General features: G+C 44.7%; 1 pseudogene; it reads left to right on the plus strand.

Moving 5' to 3' along the window:
* The first annotated feature begins 3,218 nt into the window (after window positions 1-3,218).
* Window positions 3,219-11,419, plus strand: LOC110122272 (receptor-binding cancer antigen expressed on SiSo cells pseudogene; annotated as a pseudogene).
* The last annotated feature ends 1,298 nt before the right edge of the window (window positions 11,420-12,717 follow it).

The raw sequence follows: 12,717 nt of genomic DNA on the forward strand, positions 1-12,717 counted from the left end.
GCTTACAAGTCATGAGTTTCACTAGGAATCCATTTGTGTTGATCAAGACCACAAAAAGGACATTATTTTAGGAGGTATCTTAAAAGAAGTCCCTCATAGATCCATTGATTCTGCTTAATGGCAAAATAACTGAGAGACATTTGATCAGAAATCAGGAAAACACCTGATTTCTGCACAGTATGAAGGTCTCTTTTTTTTTAATGTAGCAATCAAAACAAAGTTTTTTTTTTTTCCCAACAAAAAGTAGGGAAAAGCTGGGGTGGTCCCCGTAAGCCCTTTGTGATAGTTGACATTAATGTTACGTCACCAGATAATTCTGGTTTTTTTCCCAAGCACATGATAGGCTAATACTTCCTCACAGCTTGGAGTCAGGAGCGGCCATGGGACTTGTTTTGGTCCATACATTGCAAGTAGAAGCACATCACTCTCAGCCCAAACTTTAAGAGCTAGAAAGCTGTTTTTTATCCTTTTTCCCTCAGCCACAGCCATAGACCTGCTTGAGGAGGTGACAGTTCCATCAGTCCGGGTCCTGGAGTGAGAAAACACAGCATAATGACCCAAGCAGACATGTATGAGTAAGAAACAAACCTTTGCTGTTTGAAAAGCAAGGCCAGGGCTTGTTTGTTACCAAAGCAAAATCTAGCCTATCCTGACAGATGCATCTTCCTAACATCCAGTCTACCCCACTTCCCATTGTACAGCCTGAGGCAATTTGGGTGGGCTGGACCCCCATCTCCCACATGCAAGTATAGAGCTTCAATTCAATTGACTGTTGGTCTTCCCACGTGGTGTTAGTGGTAAAGAACCCGCCTGCCAATATAGGAGTATTCAAGAGACGCACGTTCAATCCCTGGGTTGAGAAGATTCCCTGGAGAAGGAAATGGAAACCCACTCCAGTCATCTTACCTGGAAAATCCCCACGGACAGAGGAGCCTGACAGACTACAGTCCATCACACAATATACCTTCTACTGATCGCTGCAAAGACAGACCTTTTACCCGGGATTACATCTATCAGTACTCAATATTTACCTCTTCACAGCAATTGGGTAAAAGCCTTCACTCCCTCCCTGGGTGTCAGTAAGAAGCCCTGTCAGCTATTCTGGTACAATGAGAAGAGCCAGCCTAAAGGTGAAGCAAACCCATGAAATCAGGAAAAGTAGAAAGAACTGGAGAGAAAGAGTGTTGAAATGCCAACCAAAGTTTACCTGAATCCCATTTACCAACCAAGTCACATAAATCAATGCATTCCCTCTATTATTGATTCTAACTTGAGCTGGATTTTTTTATTAGTTGAAACCAAAAGCATTCTAATGATGGCTATTTGAATGCTACATTCACTGCACAGCTCCGAGCAGTAGCCAGTGCCATAGAATCACAAGCGGGAGTCTGAGCTGTAAACAACTGCAGGAAGAGAAGGTAAAACATTCTCTGTGATTTCTGTGCCGGCTCCTTGTCAAGAATGAGGTTGTCACAGTGCCTCAGAGCACAGAAAGGCAGTAACTAGCCATGACCTGAGGGTTAGAAGGAAGAGAATTCTGTAGAAGCAGGGTAGTGACAGACCCCCTTACCTTAATCAACAGTACATGGTTCATTTTTTTTAAAAAAAATTCTATTTATTTATCTTTAGCTCTCCTGGGTCTTCGTTGTTGCAAGCGGGCTTTCTTTAGCTGTGTGAGCAGAGGCTGCTCTCTAGTTGCAGTGCGTGGGCTTCTCATTGCAGTGGCTCCTCTTACTGTGGAGCACGGGCTCTAGAGCACAGGCTCAGTAGTTGTGGCTTATTTGCCCTGTGGCCTGTGGGATCTTCCTGGACCAGGAATCGAACCAGTGTCCCCTGCATTGCAAGGAGGATTCTTAACCACTGGACCACCAGAGAAGCCCTATAGTTCATGTCATAGTTAATCCTTATCTTGCCTTTAGAAATTCTGGAGTTAAAAAAAATCCCAGAGGCATTCCCATCCCCCAGAGGCAGTTAGTGTAGACTGTAAGTAAGTAGGATTTAAATCCAGACCTCCTGAGTTTGAATTCTGTCTTCCCCACTTACATGCTGTATGAGCTCAAGTAACTGACTTAACCCCCTAATGTTTTTGTGAGAATTGGATGAGATAATCCACATGTTGCTATTGACATGGTGTCTGATGCATGATGAGAACCCAAAGATTAAAGAGAAAGTCCCATCCATCGTTTTAAGTAAAGTTCTGAATCCAGTTGTGCCAATTTATTGTCTCTCTGCTCTAAATCCATCCTTCCTTGCCACGCTTTGTGATGCTGGAGCTGAATTCTGCTAGCATGTGTCTTTTACCAGTGGCACAATGTTAGGCTTTGTCAGTAGAGAGGGCTTGAGGGGTGCTGCTGGACCCAAGATGAACTTGAATGTCCATAAAACCCTCCCAACCCGAGGCATTATCTGTTCCCCCCACCACTCTCTTTCCCAGTAAATATGTATTGTGTACCTACTATGTACCTGGCTGTATACTGGGTTCTGGGTGTATAGCTTTGAATAAAACCAGAAACCTTCATGGAATTTACAGTCTAGTATGTCAGGCAGACGTTGATCAAATAATCAAAAATAGAAATCTTACATGATGCCTGGTACCATAAGATCCCCAAAATAGGAGACTTTGGATCAAAGATGCTTAGAGTGAGAGTTCCCTGGTGGTCCAGTGGTTAAGAGTCCCCCTGCCAATGCAGTATATTCGGTTTCCATCTCTGGTTGGAGAACTAACAGCAAACTAAGCCCTAAAGCCTGTGCCGAGCAACTAAGATTCAATATGGAAAGAAAAAATGTTTAGGGAAGTAGTTGGTATGAGATCTAATTAAGCTGTATTGATCTAAATAAACTGTAAACTGAGATCTAATTAAACTTCTAATTAAACCATGTATTGGTGTGCTTGGGCTGCCATAACAAAATACCTTTGACTAGATGACTTAAAACAGCAGAAAGTAATATTTTTCAAATTCTTGAGGCTGGAATTCCAAGATCAAGCTTCCAACACATGCAGTTTCTGGTGAGGACTCTCTTCCTGACTAGCACACAACTGCTTTCTTGCTGTGTCCTCGTATATGAGCAGGGAGACAGAAGGGGAGTGAACTTTCTGGTATCTCTTCTTATAAGGACACTAACCGTCCTGGATCAGGGTCCCACTCTCCAGATCTCATTCAACCGTAATTATTTCCTTATTCCCAATATAGCCACACTGGGAGTTAGGGCTTTGACGTATGGATTTTGCAGGTACGTACACATCTAGCCCATCACAGTCGGAAAATGTGGGAGAAGAATGCTCCCTTTAGAGAGAACTGCTCATGCATAGACCTGCAGCCATCCAGGGTGCGTGGTGGTTTAAACAAAGACGAAGAAGGCACAGGGACGAGGAGGCGGATAGAGGGAGGAGGTCAGGCTGGAGAGGTGGACGGGGGCCAGCCAGATCATGCAGGGCCTTGAAGGTGGTGGTAATAATCTGAGCTGTATTCTAGGAACCCTTCAGTAAAGGTGCAGGGACAACCTGTTGGGTGCAGTTCAGAATGGAAGGCTCACAATGGATGTAGACAGAACAGTAATGAAGCTGTCCAGAGTGCCCAGACCCAGCCCAGGCTATACAGGTGGCTGCTGGTTGGCCTGGAGGAGACACTGGCCAGCCAAGCTGCTCAGAATCAGGGAAGAGAACTTGCTTCTGGCCCCAGTGAACAGCGGCCTCGGGTTACAGAGCCACCCTAGTCACATCCGCAGCTTCTCTACAGTCCTGGCTTCTCACCGCCCCTCCTCACCTGGTAGACCCTGTGCATTAGTTTACCTCGGCCATGACCACCCATCTCTGTGGCTGGTTGTGTTTCCCTAGCCCTAGTCTAGCCCAGCCTGCCTTCCTCCTTTTCCCACAATGAGCCACAGCACTAGGATTCAACAAGCTGCCCTTTAACGTAAGTTGATACAACCACTGTGGAGAACAGTATGGAAGTTCCTCAGAAAACTAAAAATAGAATTACCATATGATCTAGCAATCCCACTGCTGGGCTTCCTCCAGACAAAACTATTATCCGAAAAGATGCATGCACCCTATGTTCATAGCAGCACTATTCACAATAGTCAAGACACACAAACAACCTAAATATCCATCAACAGAGGAATGGATATAGAAGATACGGTACATATGTAGAATGGAATATTACTCAACCATAAAAAAGAATGATATAAGAATGCAGCAACATGGATGCAACTAGAGATCATCATACTAAGTGATGTTAAGTCAAAGACAAATAGTATGTATGATATCACTTATCTGTAGAATCTAAAATATGACACAAATGAACCTAGGAAATAGAAATAGAAAAACAGACATAGAGAACAGACTGGTGGTTGCCAAGGGGAGGACTTAGGAGAGGGATGGGGTGGGAGGCTGGGTTAGCAGATGTAAGCTTTTAAATATAGAATGGATAAACAGCAAGGTCCTGCTGTATATCAAAGGGCAGTCAATATCCTATGATAAGCCATAATGGAAAAGAATATTTTTAAAAAGGAACGTACATATGTATATGTACAACTGAATCACTTTACTGTACAGCAGAAATTAACACACTGTAAATCAGCTATACTTCAATTAAAAAATATTAACAAAATGCTGCCTCTGATCAATCAGACTTGACAAATCCACAACTGCCCACCCCTTCTTAGACTCCTCAGTGTGATATGCAAATTCCCAGTCAACAAAACTCTTTACACTTTAATCTAGGATCCTGAAGAACTTTAAGGTGTGGACTGGAAGTGATCCATTCCTTTCACAGATGCAGCCTGGCTTCAAGTCATCTGAGTTGTCTAGATAATGTCAAACTCTGAATACAGATTAAAGGGATCCTAAACTGTTAGCACTTCAAGGAGTTAGTAAAAAAAAATTTTTTTAATCTGTTAGGAAAAAATTTACATCAGTCTAACCTTAAGATTGTTTCTACAGGAAAAAGAGAAAGGATGAGATAGAAGCAATATTTGAAAAGATAGTGTCAGGGTACTCTTTCTACCCCCTTCCGATGTCTATGTCAGAAGCTTTCTCTATCTCCTTTATACTTTAATAAAACTTTATAAAAAAAAAAAGAAAGAAAAGATAGTGTCTGAGGATTCTCTAGAACTTATGAAAGATATCTAGTCATAGGTAAACCAAATAAATTCAAATCAGAACTACACAATATTGTAAAGCAATTCTCCTCCAATGAAATAAATTTTTAAAAGTTCAGATCAGGATAAATTAAAATCAGTCTCCATCTAGACACATCACAATGAAACTACAAAAAAACCAAAGACATATAAAACTGGTTTAATATATTAATTAAAGAGTAATTTGACTGGAGCCTCTGCTGGGAAGATGCGGGGAGGAAGGGGCTGGTTTTGATTCCCACCAGGGCCATCATCACAGTTTTGATTAGTTAAAGTACAAACCCGCCCAGCAACAGTATTCTCATTCCTAAAGAGATTAGTATGCTGATCTGACAGAGGACAGAAATTAAGGGGAGATCAAATAACTCTGCCAACTAGAGTTGATTATTCATCAGCTCCTTAGCAGACAGATGTGGAAGGGTTCTGGGATGAAGATGCACCCACAGGTGTAAAGACTGAAGGAGGAAATGGGAATGTGACAACACAGCAAAAAGCTTCAGAACAACTGGACTCTTGACTATTTTAAGGACATGACATCGACTAAAAGGAAAACTCAGGAAATCATTAAGAAGACAGAACCGTTAGACTGGCATCCCAGGGGGTAGCACAGGCTTCTCTGATAGATTAGCAGCTACACACCATATGCCTTTTATTCACCAGTCTCCTGATCAGGTAACTTAGATACCTGGCAGGAAAATACCTATGCATGGCAGGAAGAAGATGTGGTCTGTCAACCAAAGAAGTCCTCAGGCAGCAGAAGGCAGCAGACAGGTAAACAAGAGCAAAAGAACAATAAAGGAAGAAATGGGACAGGAAGCACCGTGGTATGAAAATTGGTGCGAAACTTTCAAAACAAATATTCTTCAAGTGTCATAGTACTGGCGGGAGAAATATGAGCTTCACAAACCAACCAACATTTGTATGGATCTAAGAATATTATCAGAATACAAATAAAATGCTTGATATTAATGTATTTATCAGGACATTCAGGACACCAGGATTCTCTCAAAGTCCCTTGAACTCAGTGATTGAGACTCAAAAGAATAAAAAAAGCTTATGAGAAAACAATTTCTTCTTCAACATGCTCCAACTGTAAGACAATGGTTTGCTCTAGAGAAATAATTTCAAATAGAATATACCAGTACCTCTTCAAGCTAGTGTTCCTAGCTAAATAAATGGATGTAAATAATCTTATGGTGGGAAAGAAACTCTTCTGTCTATAATGCTTTCCATCAATGTGCATAATAATACAATAAATAATCTTAATTATTATTTGGCTTCCATGATTTGTTGTTCAGTTGCTCAGTCATGTCTGACTCTTTGTGACCCCATGGACTGCAGGATGCCAGGCTTCCCTGTTCTTCACTGTCTCCTGGAGTTTGCTCAAAACTCATGTCCATTGAGTCAATGATGCAATGGGCCAGAGAAAAGCTCGTGCAGTAACAAAAACCCAGCACAGTCAGAAATATTTTTTTTTAAAAAGAAAATAAGCCAGTCACAAAAAGACAAATACTACATGACTCTGTTTATATGAAATACCTGGAATGGTGAAATACACAGTGATAGAAAGTAGAATGGTGGTTGCTAGGGAAGCAGCAAAGGAATGAATGGGAAACTATTCCATAATGGATGGAGCATATCAGTTTTGCAAGATGAAAATGGTTCTGGAGATTGGCCGCACAAAAATGTGAATGTACTTAAAACTAGTGAACTGCACATTTAAACATGGTTATAATGGTAAATTTTGGGTTATGTATGTTTTAACACACTTTAAAAAATCTAATACAGAAGATAAAATGCAATAATCAAAAACACTTGGCTGATCCAAAAGAAGGAAAAAAGGAAAACAGGAACAAAATCCGGGTAGGCCAAATAGAAGAGAAATAACAAGATTATAGATGTAAGTGACTTGGAACCATACCATAATACATGCTAAGGCAGAGCAGCAGACATGTACCAAAATGCTCACAGCAGCATTATTTGTAGTAGCCCTAAACTGGAACCAACCCAAATGCCCTTGTAGCTCAGTCGGTAAAGAATCCGCCTGCAATGCAGCAGACCCAGGTTCGATCCCTGGGTTGGGAAGATCCCCTGGAGAAGGAAATGGCAACCCACTCCAGTATCCTTGCCTGGAAAATTTCTTGGACAGAGGAGCCTGGTGGGCTGCAGTCCTTGGGGTCGCAAAGAGTCGGGCACAACTGAGTGACTAACACTTACTTAACACTTTGTTGAAGGGATAAATTTTGGTATATTCACCCAATGGAATGCTGCTATATGCTGCATTAAAAGTGAATGAACTACGGCTTCACACAACATGGAAGACTCTAATCAATCACATGGAGTGAAAGAAGCCGGGCACAAAAGAACATGCACTTAATGGTGACCTTTATATAAAACCTGTAATAGCCACCAGGGGCTGCCCTGGTGGCTTGGATGGTAAAGAAGCTGCCTACAGTGCAGAAGACCCGGATTTGATCCCTAGGTTGGCAGATCCCCTGGAGAAGGAAGTGGCAACCCACTCCAGTATTCTTGCCTGGAGAATTACATAGACAGAGGAACCTAGTGGGCTACAGTCTGTGGGGGTCGCAAAACGTCAAACATGGCTAAGTGACTAAACAACAACAAATAGTTTATTTTGGTATATATTATTCCAGATTTTTCAGGGTACCTACACATTTTTTAATTATGGGATTATATTGCACACACTGCTGAACTTTTTTCCTATCTTAATATGTATTCAACATCTGTTCATTTTAATACACATAGATCTACTCCACACTTTGCCAGGAGATGGATATATCTGTTAGCTTGATAGTGGTAATGGTTTCATGGGTATCTACACATGTCAAAACTCAAATCGTACTCTTTAAATACATATGGTTTACTGTACATCAGTTATACTTCAATAAGACTTGGAAAGTATTATGCCTTAAATCTCTTTTACTGATTTCCCCCACTTAAAACTATAAGTTCGATCCATGCTATTGTATGTACAAGTGCTGTGTAGAATTCCAAGGTCAGCCTCCACCATGGTTTACTAACTCATTTTTGCTTCCTGCTCACCTATGCCATGAACAAGGCTATCATAAATAATCTCCACCTTGTCTTCTTATATACCTGACTGAGCTTTCTTTAAAACATATTTCAAGGAGTAAGACTGCTGAACTTTCTGCCAATGCATCCTTCTTTTTATTGAAAACTGCCTGCTTATTGTTTATTTTATGGAAAAGCTGAGCAAGTTTCCATTCCATTCCAGCTGGGCATGAGCGTTCCCAGTCTCTTCACTTGGATTTCGGACCCTTCACGCTGCCACAGGACAGAGGGTGGGGTGTCAGTTCTTGGTCACCCCTCATCTCCCCACTTCCCTGCATTCTATTTGACATTGACTTCATTTGCTATGTGCTCAGTCACTCAGTTATGTCTGACTCTTTGCGACCCTTTGGGCTGCAGCCCACCAGGCTCCTCTGTCCATGGGAGTTCCCAGGCAAGAATACTGGAGTGGGTTGCCGTTTCCTCCTCCAAGGGATCTTCCCGACCCAGTGATCGACCCCACGTCTCCTATGTCTCCTGAGTTGCAGGCAGATTCTTTATCTGCTGGGTAATAGGGGAAGTCCTATATGACTTCATGGTTGCTGATAAATAATTTTTTTTTCAGGCTGTGGCCATTCCGTAGTGTCTAACAGATGGACTTTCTATTTTCACTTGCTTTTTAAATCATGTTTTGGGGGAGAGGTACAGGTGGGAGATGGGAGCTCTGTAGCCTGTCTTTCCACAGCACTCTCCAGCAGACTTCAAAGGTCCCACCTACATGAAGGAGCCAGGCCGCTGTGCTTGGGCCAGTGTTTTAAGCTGCAAGGAATGTGGTGACTCAGCTGGTCGCCCAGGGACACCTCAGTGAGCAAGGCCGAGGGAAGGAAGTCATTACACAGACAGCTGGGCTGTAAAAAACAAAAATACTCCTCACACCAAGCTTTACGAAGCAGTGTGGCTGTGCATCCCGTGACTCAACAGGACTGTTTCTGCCACGTGGCCCCCCCACAGCCCATGATACATGGCCCCCAGCTCATAATACATGGCACCAAGCTCAGAATATGTGGCACGCAGCCCTCACCCACTCCTGGCTGCTCCTCAAGCTGCTTGGAAACCTGACTGGGTGGGGACCCCAGGAAAATCCATGACAGTCTTCTCTCTTCCACCCTGACCCATTGCTACCTGTATCATCTCTTTTCTCCTTGTTCCTTCCTCTTTAGTTCTTTTGTGTTAGAAAGTGTTTGTCACTCAGTCATATCTGACTCTTTGCAAACCCATGGACTGTCACCCAGCCAGGCTCCTCTGTCCATGGAATTTTCCAAGAATACTAGAGCCGGTGGCCATTCCCTTCTCTAGGGACCTTACCGACCCAGAGATCAAACCTGGGTCTCCTGCATTGCAGGCAGATTCTTTACCATCCAAGCCACCAGGGAAGCCCTAAATTTTAATTCTCTTGCCCCTAAATAAATTTTAAAAATCTGGAATTCAGTATTTCACACCAGCAGGGAGCTTGGCAGACACACGTGCGTGTGTGCTTAGTCACATCACTCTCTGTGACCGTATGGACTGTAGCCTGCCAGGCTCCTCTGTCCATGGGGTTCTCCAGGTAAGGATACTGGAATGGGTTGCTGTGCCCTCTTCCAGGGGATCTTCCCAATCCAGGGATTGAACCTGCGCCTCTTGTGTCTCCTGCATTGGCAGGTGGGTTTTACTCGCACCACCTGGGAAGCCCCCCCAAAGATGCTAAACAGGTAGAAAAAATTATGCATAAGGCAAAAGTGATTGCTTTCAACTCAGGAATACATACTGCTTTTCTTTTAGGAAGCCCAATGATGATGATTTGTTGATATAATCGAGCAGGACCCTATGGGGCATATAACATTTACACTGGTACAGTGACTAGCAATATTGTGTCACTCTCCTGCTCAGCAACCATCAGTGGCTCCTCAGTGCCCATGGTTTTACCCTATATTCAAGGCCAGATGGGCCACCTCCTAGCACTCGCTTTCTCCACTATTCATGGCTTCATTCACCACTTCCACCCACTTACGCTGTCCCTGACCCTCCTGTATATACTTCATCCCTATATAATTCAAGGCCTAGCATTAACTGATCTCTCAACAATATTTTTACAAATTTTTTACTTGCTGATTTTTGGCTGAGCTGGGTCTTCGTTGCTGCACTGATTTGTCTAGTTGCAGCGAGGGGAGCTACTCTCTACTTGTGGTGCTGTGGCTTCTCTTGTGGAGCACGGGATCTGGGGTGCAGGCTTCAGTACTTGAGGTACATGGGATCAGTAGTTGTGGCTTGTGGGCACTAGAGTGCAGCTTCAATAGTTGTGATACACAGGCTTAGTTGTTCTGCATGTGGGATCTTCCTGGATCAGGGATCAAACCTGTGTCCCCTGCATTGAGATACGGATTCTTTACCACTGAGCCACCAGGGGAGCCCTAAACAGTATTTTTTAACATCTCTTATTCTATTTCTGAACAAAATTTAAAAATATTGAACATCCATTCTAGCATGGGTGTGTGCTCAGTCACTTCATTCATGTCCAAATCTTTGCGACCCTATGAACTGTAGCCCAGCAGGTTCCTCTGTCCTTGAGATTTTCCAGGCAAGAATACTGGAGTGGGAAAAAAAAAAAAAAAAGAATACTGGAGTGGGTTGCCATGCCCTCCTCCAAGGGATCTTCCCAACCCAAGGGATCAAACCACTGCTGAGCCACTGGGGAAGCCCATCCTTTTGAGACCCTCCTTGAATTGCAAAGCATATTGAGACATGAGTCTGGATACCAGATGGAAGAGAACGGGGCCAGAAAGTACATCTAAGTAAAAAGAGGAAGAATAAGAGATCCCTTTGCTGAAGGTTCAGCACACAGGATAGCTGGTAAGTCCTGTGGAGGTTTCAGAACACCCTGAAAGCTCCCCTTCACAGGTGGTTAATGATCTTTCTGTGTTCTTCCCTCGACTAGAAATCCCAAACAGGTTTCAAAAGGGTTCAGTCAAACTGACGTTTTTCTGGGAAGGACAGCAGGAGCCGGAAACTGTCCAGCCACAGCCCACACTGCCAGGCAACCTGGTCAGGCTGGGGCAGTGCTCGGCTACCACCGACAGCCTGGTTGGCAGGAATAGGCGACAGCAACGGAAGTTTCCTGCCCTCCAGCCTAGGGATCCCTGACCACATCCAGAGCCTGTCCCTGAAAGACTGGGAGGAGAGGCCTCAGGAGCCCCGCAGCCTCAGCACATAGGTAGGGAAAGGCAACAACATGTAAATCCATGGCTGATTCATGTCAATGTATGGCAAAAACCACTACAATATTGTAAAGTAATTAGCCTCCAACTAATAAAAATAAATGAAAAAAAAAAGAAAAGGAAGGGAAGAACAACCCAGGACCACAGCCCAGAGCCTGGCTTCCTCCAGGCAGCAGCTGGGGAGAGGCGGGGCTGGGGGCGGGGGCGGCTGTGGGGGCGGGACTGCTGTGGGGCGGGGCCATCGGGGCGGGCCAGTAGCGGAAGATGGTGGGGGTGGTTCCCTCCCCAGCCCCACCCCCTCGGCCTCGGCTGCGGCAACCCGGGCCTTGGAACCGCCACCTGCCCAAAACTGTGATTGGGGTCTGAATCTCTGCAGCTGCCTTGAAGGTCAGAAGCAGGCTGGGTCTAGGGGCGAGGGAAGGCCTGACACCCCTGGGTCACTGCTCGCCCCCTCCCCGACTATCTTCTCTAGTGCTCGCTCCATATAGAAGCCAGAGGGCTTTTTCCTCAATTGCCATTACGTGAAGTTGCTCAGTCGTGTCCGACTCTTTGCAACCCCATGGACTGTAGCCTACCACGCTCCTCCGTCCATGGAATTTTCCAGGCAAGAGTACTGGAGTGGGTTGCCATTTCCTTCTCCAGGGGATCTTCCCGACCCAGGGATCGAACCTGAGTTTTCCGCATTGCGGGCAGACGCTTTTACCATCTGGGCCACCAGGGAAGCCTAGAGCTCCTTCCTTTGCTTTGAAGGCAGAGGACTTCGCCTCCCACTTCCTCCCCTCCCCACCCCCCACACAATCTGATTCCTCCCCTGCCCCCTACTCAGCTGTTTCACCTTCCATCATCAAGACTGAGCTAGCCCCAGGTACATCTGCATGGCCTTGCTACAAACTAGTCAGTACACTAGGAATAGCATTCCCACCCTTTGTTGTTGTTTAGTCACTAAGTCCTGTCCCACTCTTTGCGACCCCATGGACTATAGCCCTGCCAGGCTCCTCTGTCCATGGGATTTCCCAGGCAAGATTAATGGAGTGGGTTGCCATTTCCTTCTCCAGGGTAATCTTCCCAACAGATTCTTTACCACTGAGCCACCTGAGAAGCCCTCCCACCCTTTATATCTAATTAATTCCAACTGATTTTTGAGACTTAGATGTCTGCTGGAGGAAAGCTTTCCTTGACCCTCCCATCCTGCTGCCATCCAGCATAACTGCCTGACTGCCTGTCAGTTCTGCTTCTTTCCCTTCTTCCCTCCCCACCCCCCCACCCCCCCACCAGGCCTGCTGGGTCGCTGCAG

Source organism: Odocoileus virginianus, chromosome 9 (genome assembly GCF_023699985.2).
Source record: "Odocoileus virginianus isolate 20LAN1187 ecotype Illinois chromosome 9, Ovbor_1.2, whole genome shotgun sequence".
Lineage (NCBI taxonomy): Eukaryota > Metazoa > Chordata > Mammalia > Artiodactyla > Cervidae > Odocoileus > Odocoileus virginianus.